Here is a 26,046-nt window from a genome sequence, read left to right as displayed (position 1 = left end):
CTGTCTACACTACCTGCCTGGCCAGCAGATCTGCCCTGTCTACACTACCTGCCTGTCCAACCCGTCCACGCAATCAACACTACCGGCCTAGCCAGCAGATCCACCTTCTCTACACTAGCTGCTTCTCCAGCAGATCCACCCTGTCTACACTACCTGTCTACCCAGCAGATCCACCCTGTCTACACTACCTGTCTGGCCAGTAGATCCACGCTATCCACACTACTTCCCTGACCAGCAGATCCACCCTGTCTATACTACCTGCCTGTCCAGAAGATCCACCCGGTCTATACTACCCCCCTGGCCAGCAGATCCAACCTGTCTATACTACCTGCCTGTCGAGCAGATCCACCCAGTCTACATTACCTGCCTGTCAAGCAGATCCACCCTGTCTACACTACCTGCCTGCCCAGCAGGTCCACCCTGTCTACACTACCTCCCTGGCCAGTAGATCCACGCTATCTACACTACCTGCCTATCCAGCGATTCCACGCTGTCTATACTACCTGCCTGGCCAGCAGATCCACCCTGTCTACACTACCTGCCTGGCCAGCAGATCCACCCTGTCTACACTACCTGCCTGGCCATTATCTCCACGCTATCTACACTACCTTCCTGGCCAACAAATACACCCTGTCTATACTATCTGCCTGTCCAGCAGATCCACCCTGTCTATACTACCTCCCTGGCCAGCTGATCCACCCTGTCTATACTACCTGCCTGGCCAGCAGATCTACCGTGCCTACACTACCTGCCTGTCCAGCAGACCAACCTGTCCACACTACCTGACTGCCCAGCAGGTCCGCCCTGTCTACACGACCTGCCTGCCCAGCAGATCCGCCCTGTCTACACTATCTGCTTGTCCAGTAGATCCACCCTGTCTACACTACCTGCATGCCCAGCAGATCCACCCTGTCTATACTACCTCCCTGGCCAGTAGATCCACGCTATCTACACTACCTGCCTGGCCAGCAGATCCGCCCTGTCTACACTACTTGCTTGTGCAGCAGGAATACCCTGTCTACACTACCTGCCTGCCCTGCTGATCCACCCTGTCTATACTACCTGCCTGGCCAGCAGATCCACCGTGCCTACACTACCTGCCTGTCCAGCAGACCAACCTGTCCACACTACCTGACTGCCCAGCAGGTCCGCCCTGTCTACACGACCTGCCTGCCCAGCAGATCCGCCCTGTCTACACTATCTGCTTGTCCAATAGATCCACCCTGTCTACACTACCTGCATGCCCAGCAGATCCACCCTGTCTATACTACCTCCCTGGCCAGTAGATCCACGCTATCCACACTACCTGCCTGGCCAGCAGATCCGCCCTGTCTACACTACTTGCTTGTGCAGCAGGAATACCCTGTCTACACTACCTGCCTGCCCTGCAGATCCACCCTGTCTACACTACCTGCCTGGCCAGCAGATCCACCCTCTCTACAGTACCTGCATTTCCAATAGATCCACCATGTCTATACTACCTCCCTGGCCAGTAAATCCACCCTGACTATACTACCTACCTGGCCAGCAGATCCACCCTGTCTACACTACCTGCCTGTACAGCCCATCCACGCAATCAACACTACCTACCTAGCCAGCAGATCCACCTTGTCTACACTAGCTGCTTGTCCAGCAGGTCCACCCTGTCTACACTACCTGTCTGGCCGGTAGATCCACGCTATCTACACTACACGCCTGGCGAGCAGATCCACCCTGTGTATACTACCTGCCTGTCCAGAAGATCCACCCTGTCTATACTACCTACCTGGCCAGCAGATCCAACCTGTCTACACCACCTGCCTGCTCAGCAGATCCAACCTGTCTACACTACCTGCCTGCCCAGCAGATCCACCCACTCTACACTACGTGCCTGGCCAGCAGATTCACCCTGTCTACATTACCTTCTTGTCCAGGAGGTCCACCCTGTTCACACTACCTGCCTGCCCAGCAGATCCATGGTGTCTACACTACCTGCCAGGCCAGTAGATCCATGCTATCTACACTACCAGCGTGGACAACAGATCAACCCTGTCTACACTACCTCCCTGCCCAGCAGATACACCCAGTCTAAACTACCTGCCTGCCCAGCAGATCCACCCTGTCTACACGACCTACCTGGCCAGTAGATCCACGCTATCTACACTCCCTGCCTGTCCAGCAGATCCACCTTGTCTATACTACCTGCCTTTCGAACAAATTCACCCTGTCTATACTACCTGCCTACCCAGCAAGTCCACCGTGTCTACACTACCTGCCTGCCCAGCAGATCCATGCTGTCTACACTACCTGCCTGGACAGCAGATCCACGCTGTCTACACTGCCTGCCTGAACAGCAGATCCACCCTGTCTATATTACCTGCTTATGCAGTAGGTCCACCCTGTGTACACTACGTGCCTGCCGGCAGATGCAACCTGTCTACACTACCTGCCTGGCCAGTACATCCACGCTATCTCCACTACCTGCCTGTCCAGCAGATCCACCCTGTCTATACTACCTGCTTGTCCAGCACATCGACCCTGTCTACACTACCTGCCTGGCCAGTAGATCCACGCTATCTACACTACCTGCCTTGCCAGCAGATCCACCCTGTTTACACTACCTGCCTGTCCAGCAGGTCCACCCTGTCTACACTACCTGCCTGTCCAGCAGGTGCACCCTATCTATACTACCTGCCTGTCCAGCAGATCCACCCTGTCTATACTACCTGCCTATACAGCAGGTCCACCCTGTCGACACTACCACCCTGCCCAGCAGATCCACCCTGTCTACACACCCTGCCTGGCCAGTCGATCCACGCTATATACACTACCTGCCAGGCCAGCAGATCCACCATGTCATCACAACCTGCTTCTCCAGGAGGTCCACCCTGTACACAATACCTGCCTTACCAGCAGATCCACCCTGTCTATACTACCTCCCTGGCCAGTAGATCCACGCTATCTCCACTACCTGTCTGACCAGCAGACACGCCCTGTCTATACTACCTGCCTCTCCAACACATCCACTCTGTCTACAATACCTGCCTGGCCAGTAGATCCACCCTATCTACACTATATGCCTGGCCAGCAAATCCGCCCTGTCTACACTACCTACCTGACCAGCAGATCCGCCCTGTCTACACTATCTACCTGGCCAATACATCCATGCTATCTACATTACCTGCCTGGCCAGCAGAACCACCCTGTCTACACTACCTGTTTGTCCAGCAGGTCCACCCTGTCTACACCAGCTGCCCGTACAGCAGATCCACCCTATATACAATACCTGCCCGTCCAGCAGATCCACCCTGTCTATACTACCTGCCAATCCAGCAGATCTACCCTGTCTACACTACCTGGCGGCCCAGCAGATCCAACCTATCTATACTACCGACCTGGCCAGTAGATCCATGCTATCTACACTACCTGCCTGTCCAGCGGATCCATGCTGTCTATACTACCTGCCTGTACAGCAGGTACACCCTGTCTACACTACCTGCCTGCCCAGCAGATCCACCCTGTCTACACTATCTGCCTGGCCAGTAGATCCACGCTATCTACACTACCTGCCTGTCCAGCGGCTCCACGCTGTCTATACTACCTGCCTATACAGCAGGTCCACCCTGTCTACACTACCTGCCTGCCCAGCAGATCCACCCTGTCTACACTATCTGCCTGGCCAGTAGATCCACGCTATCTACACTACCTGCCTGGCCAGCGGATCTACGCTGTCTATACTACCTGTCTGGCCAGCAGGTCCACCCTGTCTACACTACCTGCCTGTCCAGCAGATCCACCCTGTTTACAGTACCTGCCTTTAAAGCAGGTCCACCCTGTCTACACTACCTGCCTGGCCAGCACATCCGCCCTGTCTACACTACCTGCCTGTCCAGCAGATCCGCCCTCTCTACACTACCTGCCTGTCCAGCAGATCCGCCCTGTCTTTACTACCTCCCTGGCCAGCAGATCCGCCCTGTCTACACTACCTGCCTGTCCAGCAGTTCCGCCATGTCTACACTACCTGCCTTTCCTGCAGATCCACCCTGTCTACACTACCTGCCTGTCCAGCAGATCCACCTTGTCTACACTACCTGCCTTTCAAGCAGGTCTACCCTGTCTACACTACATGCCTTTCAAGCAGGTCCACCCTGTCTACACTACCAGCCTGTCCAGCAGGTCCACCCTGTCTACACTACCTGCCTTTCAAGCAGGTCTACCCTGTCTACACTACATGCCTTACAAGCAGGTCCACCCTGTCTACACTACCTGCCTGTCCAGCAGATACGCCCTGTCTACACTTCCTGCCTGTCCAGCAGATCCGCCCAATCTATACTACCTGACTGGCCAGCACATCCGCCCTGTCTACACTTACCTGCCTGCCCAGCAGATCCACCCTTTCTACACTACCTGCTTGCCCAGTAGATCCACGCTATCTACACTACCTGCCTGGCGTGCAGATCCACCATGTCTACACTACCTGCCTGGCCATTAGCTCCACGCTATCTACACTACCTTCCTGGCCAGTATATACACCTTGTCTATACTACCTACATCTCCAGCAGATCCACCCTGTCTATACTACCTCACTGGCCAGCTGACCCAATCTGTCTATACTACCTGCCTGGCCAGCAGATCCACCGTGTCTATGCTACCTGCCTGTCTAGCAGACCACCCTGTCTACACTACCTGCCTGCCCAGCAGATCCGCCCTGTCTATACTACCTGCCTACACAGCACATCCGCCCTGCATACACAACCTGCTCGTCCAGCAGATACACCCTGTCTACACTACCTGCCTGCTCAGCAGATCCACACTGTCTATACTACCTGCCTGGCCAGTAGATCCATGCAATCTACACTACATGCCTGGCGAGCAGGTCCGCACTGTCTACACTACTTGCTTGTCCAGCAGGTCCACGCTGTCTACACTACCTGCCTGCACAGGAGATCCACCCTCTCTACACTACCTGCTTCTCCAGCAGGTCCACCCTGTATACACTACCTGCCTTCCCAGCAGATCCATCCTGTCTACACTCCCTGCCCGGGAAGTAGTTCGACGCCATCTCCGCTACCTGCCTGTCCACGAGACCCGCCCTGTCTACACTACTTACCTGTCCAGCAGATCCGCTCTGTCTACACTACCTGCCTGTCCAGCAGATCCGCCCTGTCTATGCTACCTGCCTCTACAGCACATCCACCCTGTCTATACTACCTGACTATCCAGCAGATCCCCCGTCTACACTACCTACCTGGCCAGTAGATCCACCCTGTCTACACTACCTGCCTGCCCAGCAGACCACCCTGTCTACACTACCTGCTTGTCCAGCAGGTCCACCCTGTCTATACTACCTGACTGGCCAGTACATCCACGCTATCTACACTGCCTGCCTGGCCAGCAGATCCACCCTCTCTACACTACCTGCTTATCCAGCAGGTCCACCCTGTCTACACTACCTGACTGGCCAGTAGACCCACGCTATCTACACTACCTGACTGGCCAGCAGATCCGCCCTGTCTATACTACCTGCCTGCCCAGCAGATCCACACTGTCTATACTCCCTACCTAGCCAGTAGATCCACGCTATCTATACTACCTGCCTGTCCAGGAGATCCACAAGGTCTACACTACTTGCCTTTCCAGCAGGTCCACCCTCTCTACACTACCTGCCTGCCCAGCAGATCCGCCCTCTCTATACTCCCTACCTCGCCAGTAGATCCACGCTATCTACACTACCTGCCTGTCCAGCAGATCCACAAGGTCTACACTACTTGCTTTTCCAGCAGGTCCACCCTCTCTACACTACCTGCCTGCCCAGCAGATCCACCCTGTCTACACGACCTACCTGGCCAGTAGATCCACGCTATCTACAATCCCTACCTGTCCAGCAGAGCCACCCTGTCTATACTACCAGCCTTTCGAGCCGATCCACCCTGTCTATACTACCTGCCTATCCAGCAGGTCCACCCTGTCTACACTACCTCCCTGGCCAGCAGATCCACCCAGTCTACACTACCTGCTTGTCCAGCAGGTCCACCCTGTCTAAACTACGTGCCTGCCAGCAGATCCAAGCTGTCTACACTACCTGCCTGGACAGTAGATCCATGCTATCTCCACTACCTGCCTTTCCAGCAGATCCACCCTCTCTTTACTACCTTCCTGTCGAGCACATTGACCCTCTCTACACTACCTGCCTGGACAGCAGATCCACGCTATCTACACTACCTGCCTTACAAGCATATCCACCTTATCTACACTACATGCTTGTCCAGCAGGTCCACCCTCTCTACAATACCTGCCAGTCCAGAAGATCCACCCTGTCTACACTACCTGCCTGTCCAGCAGATCCACGCTGTCTATACTACCTGCCTATCCAGCATATCTACCCTGTCTACACTGCCTGCCTGCCCAGCAGATCTACCCTGTCTTCACTACCTACCTGGCCAGCAGATCCACCCTGTCTACTCTACCTGCTTGTCCAGCAGGTACACCCTGTCTACACTACCTGCCTGTCCAGCAGATCCACGCTATCTACACTACCTGCCCGTCGAGCAGATCCACCCTGTCTATACTACCTGCCCGTCGAGCAGATCCCTCCTGTCTATACTACCTGTCCGCCGAGCTGATCCACCCTGTCTACACTACCTCCCTGCCCAGCAGGACCACCCTGTCTACACAACCTCCCTGCCCAGCAGATCCATCCTGTCTACACAACTCGCCTGTCCAGTAGATCCACGCTATCTACACTACCTGCCTGGCCAGCAGATCCACCCTGTCTACACTACCTGCTTGTCCAGCAGGTCCACCCTGTCTACACTACGTGCCTGCCAGCAGATCGAACCTGTCTACACTACCTGCCTGGCCAGTAGTTCCATGCTATCTCCACTACCTGCCTGTCCAGCAGATCCACCCTGTCTATACTACCTGCCTGTCCAGCACATCGACCCTGTCTACACTACGTGCCGGGCCAGTAGATCCACGCTATCCACACTATCTGCCTTGCCAGCACATCCACCCTGTCTACACTACCTGCTTGCCCAGCAGGTCCACCCTGTATACACTACCTGCCTATCCAGCAGGTGCACCCTATCTACACTACCTGCCTTCCCAGCAGATCCACCCTGTCTATACCGCCTGCCTGGCCAGTAGTTCCACGCGATCTCCACCACCTGCATGACCAGCAGACACGCCCTGTCTATATTACTTGCCTGTCCAGCAGATTCACTCTGTCTACACTACCTCCCTGTCCAGCAGATCCGCCCTGTCTATACTACCTGCCTAACCAGCACATCCACCCTGTACACTACCTGCCTGAACAGCAGATCCGCCCTGTCTACACTACCTGCCTGGCCAGTAGATCCACCCTATCTGCACTACTTGCCTGGCCAGCAGATTCGCCCTGTCTACACTACCTACCAGACCAGCAGGTCTGCCCTGTCTACACTAACTGCCTGGCCAATAGATCCACGCTATCTACACTACCGGCCTGGCCAGCAGATCCACCCTGTCTACACTACCTGCCTGTCCACCAGGTCCACGCTGTCTACACTAGCTGCCTGTCCAACAGGTCCGCCCTACCTACACTACCTGCCCCTCCAGCAGATCCACCCTGTCTACACTACCTGCCAGTCCAGCAGATCCACCCTGTCTATACTACCTGCCTATCCAGCAGATCTACCCTGTCTACAACACCTGCCTGCCCAGCAGATACAACCTGTCTATACTACCTGCCTGGAAAGTAGATCCACGCTATCTACACTATGTGCCTGGCCAGCAGATCCACCCTGTCTACAATACCTGCCTGTCCAGCATGTCCACCCTGTATACACTACCTGCCTGTCCAGCATGTCCGCTCTGTCTATACTACCTCCCTGGCCAGCAGATCCGCCCTGTCTATACTACCTGCCTGGCCAGCAGATCCACCCTGTCTATACTACCTGCCTGGCCAGCAGATCCACCCTGTCTACACTACCTGCCTGCCCAGCAGATCCACCCTGTCTACACTACCTGCCTGTCCAGTAGATCCACGCTGTCTACACTACCTGCCTGGCCAGCAGATCCAACCTGTCTACACTACCTGCCTGGCCATTATCTCAACGCTATCTGCACTACATGCCTGGCCAGCAGATACACCCTATCTATACTATCTGCCTGTCCAGCAGATCCACCCTGTCTATACTACCTCCCTGGCCAGCTGAACCACCCTGTCTATACAACCTGCCTGGCCAGCAGATCCACCGTGTCTATACTACCTGCCTGTCCAGCAGACCAACCTGTCTACAATACCTGCCTGCCCAGCAGCTCGCCCCTGTCTACACTACCTGCCTGCCCAGCAGATCCGCCCTGTCTACACTACCTGCTTGTCCAGTAGATCCACCCTGTCTACACTACCCGTCTGCCTGGCAGATCTACCCAGTCTACAGTACCTGCCTGTCCAGCAGATCCACCCTGTCTATACTACCTCCCTGGCCAGTAGATCCACGCTATCTACACTACCTGCCTGGCCAGCAGATCCGCCCTGTCTACACTACTTGCTTATCCAGCAGGTCTACCCCGTCTCCACGACCTGCCTGCCCTGCAGATCCACCATGTCTACCCTACCTGCCTGGCCATTACATCCATGATATCTACACTCCCTGCCTGTCTAGCAGATCCACCCTGTCTATACTACCTGCCTGTCCAGCAGATCCACCCTGTCTATACTACCTACCTATCAACCAGGTCCACCCTGTCTACACCACCGGCTTGCCCAGCAGATCCACCCTGTCTACACTACCTGCCTGGTCATTAGATCCAAGCTATCTACACTACCTCCCTGGCCAGCAGATCCACCCTCTCTACACTACCTGTTTGTCCAGCAGGTTCACCCTGTCTACACTACGTGCCTGCCAGCAGATCCACCCCGTCTACACTACCTGCTTGGCCAGTAGATCCACGCTATCTCCACTATCTACCTGTCCAGCAGATCCACCCTCTCTATACTACCAGCCTGTCCAGCAGATCGACCCTGTCTACACTACCTGCCTGGCCAGAAGATCCAAGCTATCTACAACTACATGCCTTGCCAGCAGATCCACCCTGTCTACACTACCTGCTTCTCCAGCAGGTCCACCCTGTCTAAACTACCAGCCTGTCCAGCACGTACACCGTATCTACACGACCTGCCTGTCCAGCAGATCAACTCTGTGTACACTTCCTGCCTGTCCAGCAGATCCGCCCTGTGTATACTACCTGCCTCTCCAGCACGTCCACCGTGTCTATACTACCTGCCTGTCCAGCAGATTCGCCCTGTCTACACGACCTGCCTGGCCAGTAGATCCACCTTACCTACACTACATGCCTGGCCAGCAGATTCGCCCTGTCTACACTACCTACCTGACCAGCAGATCCGCCCTGTCTACACTAACCGCCTGGCCAATACATCCACGATATCTACACTACCGGCCTGGCCAGCAGGTCCACCCTGTCTACACTACCTGCCCGTCCAACAGGTCCACCCTGTCTACACTAGCTGCCCGTCCAGCAGATCCACCCTGTCTACACTACCTGCCCCTCCAGCAGATCCACCCTGTCTATACTACCTGCCCATCCAGCAGATCTACCCTGCCTACACTACCTGCCTGCCCAGCAGATACAACCTGTCTATACTACCTGCCAGGCCAGTAGATCCACGCTATCTACACTATGTGCCTGGACAGCAGATCCACCCTGTATACACTACCTGCCTGTCCAGCATGTCCGCCCTGTCAATACCACCACCCTGGCAGCATATCCGCCCTGTCTATACTACCTGCCTGGCCAGCAGATCCGACCTGTCTACACTACCTGCCTGGCCAGCAGATCCACCTGTCTACATTACCTTCCCGCCCAACAGATCCACGCTGTCTACACTACCTGCCTGTCCAGTAGATCAACGCTATCTACACTACCTGCCTGATCACCAGATCCACCCTGTCTACACTACCTGCCTGCCCATTATGTCCACGCTATCTGCACTACATGCCTGGCCAGCAGATACACCCTGTCCATACTATCTGCCTGTCCAGCAGATCCACCCTGTCTACACTACCTCCCTGGCCAGCTGATCCACCCTGTCTATACTACGTGCCTGGCCAGCAGATCCACCGTGTCTATACTACCTGCCTGTACAGCAGACCAACCTGTCTACACTACCTGCCTGCCTAGCAGGTCGCCCCTGTCTACACAACCTGCCTGCCCAGCAGATCCGCCCTGTCTACACTACCTGCTTGTCCAGTAGATCCACCCTGTCTAAACTACCTGCCTGGCCTGCAGATCTACCCTGTCTACACTACCTGCCTGGCCATTACATCCATGCTATCTACACTCCCTGCCTGGCCATTACATCCATGCTATCCACACTACCTGCCTGGCCAGCAGATCCACCCTGTCTACACTACCTGCTTGTCCAGCAGGTCCACCCTGTATACACTACCTGCCTGTCCAGCAAGTGCACCCTATCTACACTTCCTGCCTGTCCAGCAGATCCACCGTGTGTATACTACCTGCCCGTTGAACAGATCCACCCTGTCTATACTACCCACCTATCCAGCAGGTTCCCCCTGTGTACACTACCACCCTGCCCAGCAGATCCACCCTGTCTACACTACCTGCCTGCCCAGAAGATCCGCCCTGTCTACACTACCTGCTTCTCCAACAGATCCACCCTGTCTACACTAGCTGCCTGTCCAGCATGTCCACCCTATCTACGCTACCTGCTTGCCCAGCAGATCCACCCTGTCCATACTACCTGCCAGGCCAATAGATCCATGCTATCTACACTACCTACCTGGCCAGCAGATCCACTCTGTCTACACTACTTGCTTGTCCAGCAGGTCCAACCTGTCTACACCACCTGCCTGCCCAGCATATCCACCCTGTCTACACTCCCTGCCTGGCCAGTAGATCCACGCTATCTACACTCCCTGCCTGTCCAGCACATCCACCCTGTCTATACTAACTGCCTTTCCAGCAGATCCACCCTGCCTAAACTACCTGCCTATCCAGCAAGTCCACCCTGTCTACACTACCTGCTTGCTCAGCAGATCCACGCTGTCTACACTACCTGCCTGGACAGTAGATCCACGGTATCTACACTGCCTGCCTGGAAAGCAGATCCACCCCGTCTACACTACCTGCTTGTCCAGCAGGTCCACCGTGTCTATACTACCTGCCTGTTGAGCAGATCCACCCTGTCTATACTACCTGCCTATCCAACAGGTCCACCCTGTCTACACTACCACCCTGCCCAGCAGATCCACCCTGTCTACACAACCTGCCTGTCCAGTAGATAGACGCTATCTACACTACCTGCCTGGCCAGGAGATCCACCCTGTCATCACTACCTGCTTCTCCAGCAGGTCCACGCTGTATACACTACCTGCCTTCCCAGCAGATCCACCCTGTCTATACTACCTGCCTGGCCATTAGCTCCACGCTATCTACACTACCTGCCTGGCCAGCAGATACACCCTGTCTATACTACCTGCCTCTCCGGCAGATCCACCCTGTGTATACTACCTCCCTGGCCAGCTGATTCAACCTGTCTATACTACCTGCCTGGCCAGCAGATCCACCCTGTCTACACTACCTGCTTTTCCAGCAAGTCCACCCTGTCTACACTACTTGCCTGACCCGCAGATCCTACCTGTCTACAGTACCTGCCTCCCAGCAGATCCATCCTGTCTACACTACCTGCCTCCCCAGCAGATCCACCCTGTCTACACTACCTGCCTGGCCAGCAGATCCACCCTGTCTATACTACCTGCCGGTCCAATAGATCCACCCTGTCTATACTACCTCCCTGGCCAGCAGATCCACCCTGTCTATACTACCTGCCTGGCCAGCAGATCCGCCCTGTCTACACTACCTGCCTGTCCAGCAGATCCACGCAATCTACACTACCTGCCTCGCCAGCAGATCCACCCTGTCTACACTACCTGCTTGTCCAGCAGGTCCACCCTGTCTACACTACCTGCCTACCCAGCAGATCCACCCTGTCTACAGTACCTGACTCCCCAGCAGATCCACCCTGTCTACACTACCTGCCTGGCCCGTAGATCCACGCTATCTACACTTCCTGCCTGGCCAGCAGATCCACCCTGTCTACACTACGTTCTTGTTCAGGAGGTCCACTCTGTCTACACTACTTGCCTGCCCAGCAGATCCACCGTGTCTACACTACCTGCCTGGCCAGTAGATCCACGCTATCTACACTACCAGCGTGGACAGCAGATCCACCCTGTCTACACTACCTGCTTGTCCAGCAGGTCCACCCTGTCTGTACTACCTGCCTATCCAGCATATCCACCCTGTCTACAGTACCTGCCTGCCCAGCAGATCCACCCTGTCTACACTACCTGCCTGGCCAGCAGATCCACCCTGTCTACACTACCTGCCTTGCCAGTAGATCCACGCTATCCACACTACCTCCCTGGCCAGCAGATCCACCCTGTCTATACTACCTGCCTGGGCAGCAGATCCACCCTGTCTGTACTACCTGCCTGGCCAGCAGATCCACCCTGTCTACACTACCTGCCTGCCCAGAAGATCCGCCCTGTCTACACTACCTGCTTGTCCAGCAGATCCACCCTGTCTACACTAGCTGCCTGTCCAGCATGTCCACCCTATCTATGCTGCCTGCCTGTCCAGCAGATCCACCCTGTCTCTAATACCTGCCTGTCCAGCAGATCCACGCTATCTACACTACCTGCCTGTCCAGCAGATCCATCCTGTCTACACTACCTGCCTGCCCAGCAGATCCACCCTGTCTACACTACCGGCCTGGCCAGTAGATCCACAGTATCTACACTACCTGCCTGGCCGGCAGATCCACCCTGTCTACACTGCCTGCTTGTCCAGCAGGTCCACCCTGTCTAAACTACCTGCCTGCCCAGCAGATCCACCCTGTCTACACTACCTACCTGGCCAGTAGATCCACGCTATCTACACTACCTGCCTGTCCAGCAGATCTACCCTGTCTGTACTACCTGCCTGTCCAGCATATCCACCCTGTCTACAGTACCTGCCTTCCCAGCAGATCCACCCTGTCTACACTACCTGCCTGGCCAGCAGATCCACCCTGTCTACACTACCTGCCTTGCCAGTAGATCCACGCTATCTACACTACCTCCCTGGCCAGCAGATCCACCCTGTCTATACTACCTGCCTGGGCAGCAGATCCACCCTGTCTGTACTACCTGCCTGGCCCGCAGATCCACCCTGTCTACACTACCTGCCTGCCCAGAAGATCCGCCCTGTCTACACTACCTGCTTGTCCAGCAGATCCACCCTGTCTGCACTAGCTGCCTGTCCAGCATGTCCACCGTATCTACGCTGCCTGCCTGTCCAGCAGATCCACCCTGTCTCTAATACCTGCCTGTCCAGCAGATCCACGCTATCTACACTACCTGCCTGTCCAGCAGATCCATCCTGTCTACACTACCTGCCTGCCCAGCAGATCCACCCTGTCTACAATACCGGCCTGGCCAGTAGATCCACGGTATCTACACTACCTGCCTGGCCGGCAGATCCACCCTGTCTACACTGCCTGCTTGTCCAGCAGGTCCACCCTGTCTACACTACCTGCCTGCCCAGCAGATCCACCCTGTCTACAGTACCTGCCTCCCCAGCAGATCCAGCCTGTCTACACTACCTGCCTGGCCAGTAGATCCACGCTATCTACACTACCTGCCTCCCCAGCACATCCACCCTGTCTACAGTACCTGCCTCCCCACCAGATCCACCCTGTCTACACTACCTGCCTGGCCAGCAGATCCACCCTGTCTCTAATACCTGCCTGTCCAGCAACATTAGTCCTTAAAAAAAGCAAACACACAAAATCAGTGTCTATTTACAACGGCCAAATATTATGACTACGATTTGAAATAAATTTGTAGAACCATGTAAATAAATTTTAAATCTTAATGAGGATATAAAAATGACATGAATAAAGCCCGAAAATCATATTATTTGAATGGAGGACATAGTGACATAAAACCTCAGTGACTGTAGACTCAGGGCAACCTAGACTTAAAAGTCCCATGTCGTCTTTTACATGTAAAAAATGAGAATTAGTCTAAAAGTCAATTTTGTCTAAATTTTGATTTTTGGTGAGTATACAGTCAAAATAGTTGTGAGAAGAAAAAAAGTTGTCAAATTTCATGTGACCTATGTTATTTGGAAATTTAAAATAAGTTATATAAATATTTATAACAATATTAAACAATTTCATAAGTGGACTGAATAAAACATAATATTTTATCATATACCATAGCTCCTGCCTTCCTGAGGAAAACATAAAATCAAAGGGCGTGAAGGAAGGATTTTGGTTTCACTGCAGAAACATAATAAGACACCGAAGTGTGTGTGTGTGTGTGCGTACATATAATTAAACTACAGAATATAAAATAGTATCTAATATACATCAAAAATGAGTTTCATAGAAAAATTCATTTTACATATATGCCTATAAAATAATAAAATTTATTCAGCCTCACAATTACTTTGTGAACTGGAAATAACAATGAGTTGTCATTTTATCCAAATCTAAAAAAAAACATACATACAGCATCAAGTTCTGGTTAAAATAGTAGATGAACTTTACGTGGTACATAAGAGTATCTATACAGTTTGTGGGCTGCATCTTGCTAGAATATATTACATTATAAAATGCACCATTTATTTACTCTGCGATCAAACCCCCAACTTGCCCCAAGTGGACGAACCCTCAGACATTTGCAGAGGAGTCAGTGTGCTAGTAAGCAGCATTCTTTACAAATCTATGAACATCAAGGTCTCCTTGGAACAGATGCTCTGTGAACAATTTATAAAACTCCCTCCTGTTAGACACTTAGGTTGATTCCATTTTTAAATCAATTACTGAATAAAACACACTCCATCGTGTGGATGAAATGCTACCTTAATTTGTCAAAGCTATCATTTTCTAAACTTTTCTTTTTAATTCAAATCATTAATATTTTGTGACCAGATCAATACTGATTCATTGTTTTAAGCTTCAAATGCATTATACAGTTGGGCAGAACACATTTCCTCTCATCAGTCTTCTTTTCCAGGATTTGTCAGGTATTCCTGACATTAATTCACTACTAATATGCACAGTTTCTCTAATCATGGTCAACAAAGATCTGACAGTGCATTGTCCCTAAACGATCCATACTTGCCTCACTGACACCATGTGGCCCACTTCCCATCTATAATCTATGTCTGAGTGTGAAGCCCTTCCCATATGATCCCCCGAATGGAACTTCACAAGTTCGAATTCACTGGGTCACAGTGTGATAGTGTGAAGATGGGAGGACATTAAGGGAAGGCTATGGGTGAGTTGGGAAATGTGTTAGGCAGGGTCAGAGATTACCACATCCTAAAAACAACACTTAAGGAGGGAGATGACAAAACAATCAATGAATAACACGACTTTTTCCAGTGAAAGTGCCATATCTAATCCTTTTCCATTTTTGTTCTCTGAGCTTCTTTCTTAGGGAAGATCCTTCTTGAGAAGCCCCTGCTGAGTATTAGGAAAATGCATTTCAGGACCTCTCATCAACACATCCTCTTTCTTTACCACAACCACATATATGGGGGCATAACTCAACATGTGTAAAAGACAATCTTCTGCTTTTCACTGAACCTCCAGGAATTCAGGACAATAAACGTCTACATGGAGACCAACAGGTGAGTTTTTCTGCCCCTTCTTTCATAACACCGTTCTTCCCTAGTGAAGTCCACACACATACTTACATGGCAGCTGTGGGTATATCAACTGGTCTGACGCCTTTTAGTCACGGAGCCTGAAGTCTCTTCTAGCACCTGCTGAGCACAGGGTCATGGGTGAGAATGGGCAAGTCTTTTTCTTTCTCTGGTTCCTGAACTTCCCAGGCTCTCTCACTTCTGGATCCTGAATACCCAAATCCCAAGCTTCCTTCCCAGAACCAACACCTCCTCCTCATTAGAAAGATGCCTTTGTTCTGTGCTTACTTTATAAAGTCTTGCTCTTTCCCTATCCACTGCCTTGTGTCAGTATGTGTGTGTCTTGGGGCCGGTGGAAAGGTGAACAGAAGCCAGTAGAGAGTAACCAGCACCAGCTTCACAGGAATGGCATGACCTTGATACGATAGCGGCAGTTTTCCCTTAACATCCCTGCCCCCTAAAGATTTCAGATCATATGTCACACTCTTAAGTAACAGCGATTTGTCTTTCACGGTTTCAATCATATTGATTAAAAGCATTTGTCTTCTCCAGAACATCACATTAAGTCATCAAAAAATATAAACCTTAAAAAAAGATGTAATTATTGGAACTGAAAAACATAAAAGGTGAGCTTTGGAAATATCCTTGAGCAATTTATTCATTATGAACACATGTAATCTGTTGGAACAAAGTTCTAGGACAATCCAGGTCATCCTTCAATACTTGCAGAAAACAGCACAAAGAAAACCTGATACTTATACTTAGTTGGAAACTTTATGCCACAGCCATTAAATACAGAGATCATATAAAGGAATAGAGAAAGCTGTTGAATACTAAACTAACTCACATCATCAATATCCTTACGAAGTACACACTGAATTAATGTAAAAAGTATTTAGTAAACAAGAAGTATTTTCAATATACAATTAAGACTGAAAAGTATTGAGGCCTCATAAGCTGAACCTGACACAATAAATTTAAAAGGGAAACTAATTTGGAAATCAGAAAACCATCTAAGGAATTTGGGAATTAGGCTTCTGTTGCCCTCTCTGCTACTGACGGTCAAGGCCTCCTCACTGTATTCTGTCCTCCATATCTCTGCTGATTCCCATTTTGTCTGTTTCCATTTACCCCACTACTACTTGCTCAGGTCACTCTCCTTCACTGTCAGTGTTTGTTCAAATTCCTCAGACCCATCCACTTCCCGTCTAAACTTCCCTCCCCTTTTCTCGCTCGTTGGCTCTACCTCCCTCCTCTCCGTTTTCTCCTCACTCTCCTGCCCCACCTCGACATCCACAGCGAGGCAATGAAGATGCCCCCGCCAAGGAAGAGCCCACTTCTCAGTGGGACACCGGGAAGGTAAACACCCAACACTCACCGCTAGTGGGAGGCGACTGTGCAGAAGCACGAGGGTTGTTACAGGATCGGGCAGGTCCCCTACCCCAGTCTCGGGCTCAGGGTCCTGTCTGAGGCGGTCACCCCGAAGCGTGGGGTTTGCGGAGACGTAGGGCCTGGCGGAGGGAAGGATGGGGAAGCATCTCAGGGAGGACTGGCGTCTGCCGAATCCCAGGGCTGCCCTGAGGGGCCAAGAGGGGCGAGGGTGGGGACGATGGAAGACAAGCCACATGCCGAATGGGGACCTGACGCGGCGCGCGACAGGATGGGCGGACGGTGAAGAGAACTAGGGTGGAAGGGCCGGACAGGGGCGACCTCAGCGACGGAACCGGACACAGACGCAGATCTGGCAGTTGAGCGACAGGCTCCGGAGCATTTCCGGGCGTCGCGGGACTCCCCGCCGACAGGAGGGCGGTTGCCGAGCCTGTGACATCCGCGGAGACCAGCAGGCCCCGGGTGTGGAGGATGCCACAGGAAGGGGACTGCGTGGCTGGGTTTGGCCACAAAAAGCGGAGGGCACTCACCCGAGCGGACCTTGGCTCCGGAGAACCCGTTTCCCGGTCAACGAAACACGTCGCGCGAGGGGCGCGGCCCGTACGTGCAGGGAGGAGAGGCAGAGAAAAAGGCGGGCCGGGCCGGGCCGGGGGGCCGGGGGGCCGGGGGGCCGGGGCCGGGAGCTTACTGACCTCCCGCGCCCGCTGCGCGCGTTTCTGGCCGGGGGCCGGGGCCGGGGGGGCCGGGGGGTCGGGGCCGGGGCCGGGAGCTTACTGACCTCCCGCGCCCGCTGCGCGCGTTTCTGGCCGGGGGGCCGGGGGACCGGGCCGGGGCCGGGGTGGGGAGCTTACTGACCTCCCGCGCCCGCTGCGCGCGTTTCTGGCCGGGGGGCCGGGCCGGGGCCGGGGGACTGGGGGGCCGGGGGGCCGGGGAGCCGGGCCGGGGCCGGGGCGGGGAGCTTACTGACCTCCCGCGCCCGCTGCGCGCGTTTCTGGCCGGGGGGCCGGGGCCGGGGGGGCCGGGGGGTCGGGGCCGGGGCCGGGAGCTTACTGACCTCCCGCGCCCGCTGCGCGCGTTTCTGGCCGGGGGGCCGGGCCGGGCCAGGGCCGGGGCCGGGGGGCTGCGGGGCCGGGCCGGGGCCGGGGCCGGGGCCGGGGAGCTTACTGACCTCCCGCGCCCGCTGCGCGCGTTTCTGGCCGGGGGACCGGGCCGGGGCCGGGGTGGGGAGCTTACTGACCTCCCGCGCCCGCTGCGCGCGTTTCTGGCCGGGGGGCCGGGCCGGGGCCGGGGGACTGGGGGGCCGGGGGGCCGGGGAGCCGGGCCGGGGCCGGGGCGGGGAGCTTACTGACCTCCCGCGCCCGCTGCGCGCGTTTCTGGCCGGGGGGCTGGGGGGCCGGGGCCGGGGTCCCGGGCCGGGGGGCTTACTGACCTCCCGCGCCCGCTGCGCGCGTTTCTGGCCGGGGAGCCGGGGCCGGGGGGCCGGGGGGTCGGGGCCGGGGCCGGGAGCTTACTGACCTCCCACGCCCGCTGCGCGCGTTTCTGGCCGGGGGGCCGGGCCGGGCCAGGGCCGGGGCCGGGGGGCTGGGGGGCCGGGCCGGGGCCGGGGCCGGGGAGCTTACTGACCTCCCGCGCCCGCTGCGCGCGTTTCTGGCCGGGGGGCCGGGCCGGGGCCGGGGCCGGGGCCGGGGCGGGGAGCTTACTGACCTCCCGCGCCCGCTGCGCGCGTTTCTGGCCGGGGGGCCGGGGGACCGGGCCAGGGCCGGGGTGGGGAGCTTACTGACCTCCCGCGCCCGCTGCGCGCGTTTCTGGCCGGGGGGCCGGGCCGGGGCCGGGGGGCTGGGGGGCCGGGGAGCCGGGCCGGGGCTGGGGCGGGGAGCTTACTGACCTCCCGCGCCCGCTGCGCGCGTTTCTGGCCGGGGGGCTGGGGGGCCGGGGCCGGGGGGCTTACTGACCTCCCGCGCCCGCTGCGCGCGTTTCTGGCCGGGGGGCCGGGGCCGGGGGGCCGGGGGGTCGGGGCCGGGAGCTTACTGACCTCCCGCGCCCGCTGCGCGCGTTTCTGGCCGGGGGGCCGGGCCGGGCCAGGGCCGGGGCCGGGGGGCTGGGCCGGGGCCGGGGCCGGGGAGCTTACTGACCTCCCGCGCCCGCTGCGCGCGTTTCTGGCCGGGGGGCCGGGGGACCGGGCCGGGGCCGGGGTGGGGAGCTTACTGACCTCCCGCGCCCGCTGCGCGCGTTTCTGGCCGGGGGGCTGGGGGGCCGGGGCCGGGGCCAGGGTGCCGGGCCGGGGGGCCGGCGGGGGGGGGCCGGGGCGGGGAGCTTACTGACCTCCCGCGCCCGCTGCGCGCGTTTCTGGCCCTGCCGGTGTCTCCGCCGGTTGAAAGCGCGTGTCTGCGTCGGGTTCCGTTGGAGTGCGTTCCGTGCGCCGCCGTGGGTCCGCGCTGCTTCCACCCAACTTCCTGTGAGGTAAGAGGCGCGTGAGGCTCCTGTGCCGGGGGCGGTGCTGCTCCCGAGTCCGCGCACGGCGGGGACGCGAGTCGGTAGGTGCTGGCGAGAGGGAGAGTGGGGTGGGGACCCTCGCGAGCCCGCACTCCGCCTCTGGGTGGCAGCCTCTTCGGCCCCACACGGCGTGACGCGCGCTCGGGCTCCGCGTTCGCGTCGAGGCAGAGGCGTAGTAGGGGTCGGGCCCAGGGCTGGAGGGGCCGGGGCCGGGGCGGGGAGCTTACTGACCTCCCGCGCCCGCTGCGCGCGTTTCTGGCCGGGGGGCCGGGCCGGGGCCGGGGCGGGGAGCTTACTGACCTCCCGCGCCCGCTGCACGCGTTTCTGGCCGGGGGGCCGGGCCGGGGCCGGGGCCGGGGCCGGGGCCAGGGGGCCGGGCCGGGGGGCCGGCCCGGGGGGCCGGGGCGGGGAGCTTACTGACCTCCCGCGCCCGCTGCGCGCGTTTCTGGCCGGGGGGCCGGGCCGGGGGGCCGGGCTGGGGCCGGGGCGGGGAGCTTACTGACCTACCGCGCCCGCTGCGCGCGTTTCTGGCCCTGCCGGTGTCTCCGCCGGTTGAAAGCGCGTGTCTGCGTCGGGTTCCGTTGGAGTGCGTTCGGTGCGCCGCCGTGGGTCCGCGCTGCTTCCACCCAACTTCCTGTGAGGTAAGAGGCACGTGAGGCTCCTGTGCCGGGGGCGGTGCTGCTCCCGAGTCGGCGCGCGGCGGGGACGCGAGTCGGTAGGTGCTGGAGAGAGCGAGAGTGGGGTGGGGACCCTCGCGAGCCCGCACTCCGCCTCTGGTTGGCAGCCTCTTCGGCCCCACACGGCGTGACGCGCGTTCGGGCTCCGCGTTCGCGTCGAGGCAGAGGCGTAGTAGGGGTCGGGCCCAGGGCTGGAGGGGCCGGGACCGGGCGGGGTGCTGCCCTGGACACCGCGCCGGCAGCTGTTCCGCGCGGGTTCATGTCATTCTTATTTTCAACCTGTCCTGCTCCGCACCTGAGATGATTTATAAATTCGGTACCTTTGGGACAGGTGTGGATGACATCCCATAATTTACTTCGTTATTAATTTCTAAATGTAATACATACCACTCTCTAAAAGTATTTTTTTTTAATTTGAAATATATTTGTATATATGTACATATATATTTATTTCTGAATTTTGTCTCCAGTACATATAATGAGGCTTGTAAAGTGGATAGTGTTCAGGACATAGGTGGATTTTGCTTTTAAGTAGTAAAGACTTAATTGGTGACTTACTGGGGCTATTTGATAAGGTTTTTTTTTTAATGAACATTAAAAACAGTGAAATTGTATTTCCGGATTTCATTAGCTTCATTTATATCTTAATTGGTGAAAACTGAAAGTTAATAACTCATTTTTATTTCCTTTGGAGATTCTTAAGTTTGTGCTACCAATGATTATTTCCAAAAAAGGCACACTTCTGGTTTTCCCAGAACTAATGCTAGCTTCTCAATCTTTTGAGTTTACTTGATATTAATGTTTGACCTCAAATCATGTCACATTTTTGAAGAAAACTTTCTCTTAGCCAGTGGAACATAAACCACCCTGGAGTTCATATAGAGGAGGGGTTCAAATGCCTCTGATAGTGTCGTTTTAAAACTCATGGCCAAACCCAAGGTCACATAGCTTTCTTTCCATGTTTTCCTCTAGAATTTGTATAGTTTTGTCATTATAAAATGGGTCTTGTCCTAGACCCCAAGAACAGGTTTTTGGATTTCACATGGGAAAGACCTTTTGGCAAGTCACAGAGTATAGTGAAGTTAAGATAGTTTATTAGCGACTACTCAGCTACATAGCAGGGCGTCTTCAGAAAGCAAGAAGAGGAATGCACCTGTTGTAAACATATAACTTTTTCTTGAGACAGAGTTTCTCTCCTGTCACAATGGCATGATCTCGGCTCACTGCGACCTCTGCTTCCTGGGTTCAAGGATTCTCCTGCCTCAGCCTCCCAAGTAGCTGGGATTACAGGTGCGTGCCAATATACCCGGCTAATTTTTTTTATTTTTGGTAGAGACTGGGCTTCACCATGTTGGTCAGGCTGGTCTGGAACTCCTGGCCTCAAGTGATCTGCCTGCCTCGGCTTCCCAAAGTCCTGGGATAACAGGCATGAGCCACCCGGCGCCCGGGCTTAACGTTTGTTTATATAGGTTATTAAGAATCAATTTGTGACAGGCTATTAGTATTGTTACTTCTCTTTGTTACTGTCGATTTTAACAACAATTTATGTGTGTACTATTACCTTTAAAATAAAACTTATTTTTAAACTAAGAATGCTTTTTGTTCTTAAAGTTTTGGGACATTTAAATAAGTTTCGTGTCTTTATTAACTTGTTCCCACAATCATAAATATTTTATAACCAAAAGTGCTCAACCCCCTAAATATATAATCCAACAAATTTAACGTGTGTGTGTGTGTGTGTGAGAGAGAGAGAGAGAGAGAGACAGGGTCTCACTCTGTCGCCCAGGCTGGAGTGCAGTGGTGCAATCATGGCTGGCTCATTGCAGCCTCAAACCTCTGGACTCAAGCAATCCTCCCACTTCAGCCTCCTGGGTAGCTGGGACTACAGGTACGTGCAAGCATGCCATCTAATTTTTTTTTTTCTTTTTTGTAGACATAAGCGTCTTGCTATTTGCCCAAGCTGGTCTTGAACGCCTGATCTCAAGTGATCCACCTGCCTTGGCCCTTCATGTGGAAAATTAGAAACCAAAATCCCCTGTGAATCCAGCACACTCGAGGTTCATTCTCCACACCCAAGGTGAGGCAGCCACAGGGCCAAGCTGCGGTCTTGGAACAGAAATGTAGCATCAGGAAAGCAACTAGAACACCCGCCACACTGATCATAACCTCCGTAGTACTAATAACACTGCATCTGTGATGCTAGTGTTAGCACCCGTTTTATACAGAGAGGCACACCCGTCGGGGTAACTCGGAAGCTGCCGTCCACATCCAACCCCGGGAACATGGATGTGTCCCTCAGTGCGCACATAACGCTTCGAACGCGGAGGTGACATCGTCACCTAACGCTACACCCGTCACACTCATATAATCCCCGGAACACGCATGTGTCCCTCAGAGCACACACGTAACCCCTGGAACGCCCGTGACACAGTCAGACTCACGCCACACCCGTCACACCCCCGGAACACGCATGTATTTCTCAGAGCGTACATACCGCCCGGGATGCAGTCATGGCCTTTGCAGCCCACACGAGAGGGTCTGCAGCTCTGAGGATGGAACCTTCTGGCTCTCGCTGGGGCGCTGAGTTGACAGCCTCTGCTGGCCTGGGTTTGGGCTGGATTTGGCCTCTGTCATGAAACTTCATGTTGTTGTCTCTGCCTTACTGACGTGGTATTGCCACGGTTGTTTTAAAAAGTAGTTTACTTCCCAATAATGTCATACTTCTGGGAAACTTGCAACAGCACTTAGTATGCCTTCTCCTTTATCTCCAATTCCCCAGCTGTTATTCCTGTGCCAGATTGCAGCTTCACAAAAAATACCCCCGTGTGTTTCACCAAAAGCAGGAATACTCCTCCAGGTGATCCCCAAATAACCCCCAATTTAGGAAATAAACAGTTTCTATGTGAAAGTCCAGTCTACAGACCTATTTCACTTCACTCCCTGCCCTAGGTGGGAGAAAAATGTCTATTTCCATGCGGGCCTAATTTTCCTTTTCGGGAACTGTTCCTGAGACTCAGTTTTCTGTTTTTTTGTGTGTGTTTTTTTTTTTTCTTGACGGAGTCTCCCTCTGTCACCCAGGCTGGAGTGCAATGGTGCCATCTCTGCTCATTGCAACCTCTGCCTCCCATGTTCAAGATATTCTTCTGCGTCAGCTTCCCAATTAGCTGTAATTACAGGCACCTACCACCACACCCGGCTAATTTTCTGTATTTTTAGTAGAGATGGGGTTTCACCATGTTGGCCAGGCTAGTCTTGAACTCCTGACCTCAGGTGATCCATTAGCTTCAGCATCCCAGAGTGCCGGGATTACAGGCGTGAGCCACTGCATCCGGCCGACTCTCAGTTTTCACAGCCTCAACAGATGTAAAGAGCAGAGATGACTCCAAGCTGGGTCTGCCCAGCGTTTCCTCCTAAACGTGTGCAGATCCTGTGTTCCTGGCAGGAACATCCTGCCCTGGTGCTGCGCTCTCCTCACTGCAGCCCACTTGGAGGAGCACCCATCCATCCCACCACCACTGGCGATCTCACTTGGAAATGGCAAATATTCATTTACAATCACAAATTTCATCCTGTCAAGCTCCGCATTTCACTTTGCCAGTGGTTTTCCCTGACCTTAGAACCGTGGACTCCAGACCCCGAGTTCTCCTGCCTGCTGTCCTCTCCCATCCAGTCTGCTACAGCTGCCTGCAGTCCCACTCATGGGGACATGGACTCCCAGGTGTCTTGGGGATTTTATGTGGGTTCCCCCAACCCATTCACCCAGTGCTGACCGTACTTTTTTAAGGCTTTTTCTAGATAAGTCCTTCAAGTCACAGCAGTTACGATATCTAAAAGTTGAAAAGTTAATGCTGATTTTCTAAAGACAAAAAAACAATTCATTATTAGATCATCTGTGAGACGACCCTCAATTTTTTTATCTTTTTTTTGAGGATAGAGTCTCCCTATGTTACCCAGGCTGGAGTGCAGTGGCACGACCTTGGCTCACCACAGTCTCCACCTCTCAGGTTCAAGTGATTCTCCTGTCTCAGTCTCCTGAGTAGCTGGGACTACAGGCACCTGCCACCATGGCTGGCTATTTTTTGCAGTTTTAGTGGAGATGGGGTTTCACCATGTTTGCCAGGCTGGTCTTGATCCCCTGACCTCCAGTGATCTGCCTGCCTTGGCCTCCCAAAGTGCTGGGATTACAGGCGTGAGCCACCGTGCCCAGCTGCCCTCAATTTATAAATCAAGGAAATACTAGTTCTCTGGAACCAAAGTTCATGTTTGAAATAATTAGGAAAGAAAAATAAAATCTCATTGCTGAAAGAAAGGCAAATAGCACAATTGATTATTGAAATTGCAGAACAGGGCTGGGTGCAGTGGCTCACTCCTGTAATCCCAGCACTTCGGGAGGCTGAGGCAGGCAGATCACCTGAGGTCAGGAGTTCGAGACCAGCCTGGATAAGATGGTGAAATCCCATCTGTACTAAAAATACAAAAATTAGCCTGGTATGGTGGCACGCACCTGTAGTCCCAGCTGCTCGGGAGGCTGAGGCAGGAGAATCGCTTGAACCCAGGAGATGGAGGCTGCATTGAGCCAAGATCGTGCTACTGCACTCCAGCCTGTGTGACAGAGTGAGACTCCGTGTATAAAAAAAAAAAGAAAAAAAAAGGAAATTTCAGAAGAATTTACTGGACAGACTGTTACCTTGCTGTATTCTCTAGCCCTGTGTTAGCAGTTACAAGGTATTTTAGGTTTAAACACTTATATTTTAGTCATTCGGTATAGTTAACTATCAAAAAGTCCTGTCCACATCATGACAACCTATATAAAATTTGGAAACCTCTTCATCTATGCAATGGAAAATTGGTAAAGTAAGTGTAGATATTTAAGTTGATGAATTATTAATATTTAGGTACTGAAATGAGTGAGGGAATGTAATTATGTCATAGTTCTGGCATGGGACTTGGGGAGGCTCCCTCTGTTGCCTCTTGCTGGACGACAAATTCGTGACCTGTGGAGACTGAAGGATAAACTGTCACCTTCATCGGAAACCCTAGTCCAGAAGGAAAGTCCTCATTTCAGGATATACCACTTTGTCCCATGCATTTCCTTTTTCTTGTTCTGTTTTTTGGAGACAAGTCTTGCTCTTTCGCCCAGGCTGGAGTGAAGTGGCCTGATATCGGCTCACTGCAACCTCCATCGCCCAGGTTCAGGCAATTTTCCTTCCTCAGCCTCCTGAGTAGCTGGGATTACAGGTCTGCACCACCACACTGGCTAATTTTTTTTTTCCTTTTAGGCGGAGTTTCACTTTTGTTGTTAAGGCTAGAGTATGATGGCGCGATCTCGGCTCACCACAACCTCTGCTTCCCAGGTTCAAGCGATTCTCCTGCCTAGGCCTCCTGAGTAGCTGAGATTACAGGCATGTGCCACCACGCCCAGCCAATTTTGTATTTTTAGTAGAGATGGGGTTTGTCCATGTTGGTCAGGCTAGTCTCGAACTCCCAACCTCAGGTGATCCGCCTGCCTCAGCCACCCAAAGTGCTGGGATTACAGGTGTGAGCCACAGAGCCTGGCCCTAATTGTTTTATTATTTCCTAGAGAAAAGGTTTCACCATGTTGGCCAGGCTGGTCTCCAGCTCCTGACCTCAAGTGATCCATCTGCCTCAGCCACCCACAGTGCTGGGATTACAGGCGTGAGCCATCTTACCTGGCCCTTTTTATTTTTATTTTTATTTTTGAGACAGGGTGTTGCACTGTTGTCCAGGCTGGAATGTAATAGTGCGATCTCAGCTTACTGCAACC

General features: G+C 54.2%; 1 long non-coding RNA gene across 1 annotated transcript; it reads left to right on the top strand.

The window, feature by feature from the left end:
- Positions 1-20,223: 20,223 nt before the first annotated feature.
- Positions 20,224-23,169, top strand: LOC129526855 (uncharacterized). Its single transcript, XR_008671625.2, has 3 exons — positions 20,224-20,299; positions 21,448-21,551; positions 22,195-23,169. It is a non-coding gene; the product is annotated as an uncharacterized lncRNA (long non-coding RNA).
- The last annotated feature ends 2,877 nt before the right edge of the window (positions 23,170-26,046 follow it).

This window comes from Gorilla gorilla, chromosome 16 (genome assembly GCF_029281585.2).
Source record: "Gorilla gorilla gorilla isolate KB3781 chromosome 16, NHGRI_mGorGor1-v2.1_pri, whole genome shotgun sequence".
NCBI lineage: Eukaryota > Metazoa > Chordata > Mammalia > Primates > Hominidae > Gorilla > Gorilla gorilla.
Note: the sequence above shows the minus strand (reverse complement) of the source record. Positions and strands in the feature narration are given on the sequence as shown.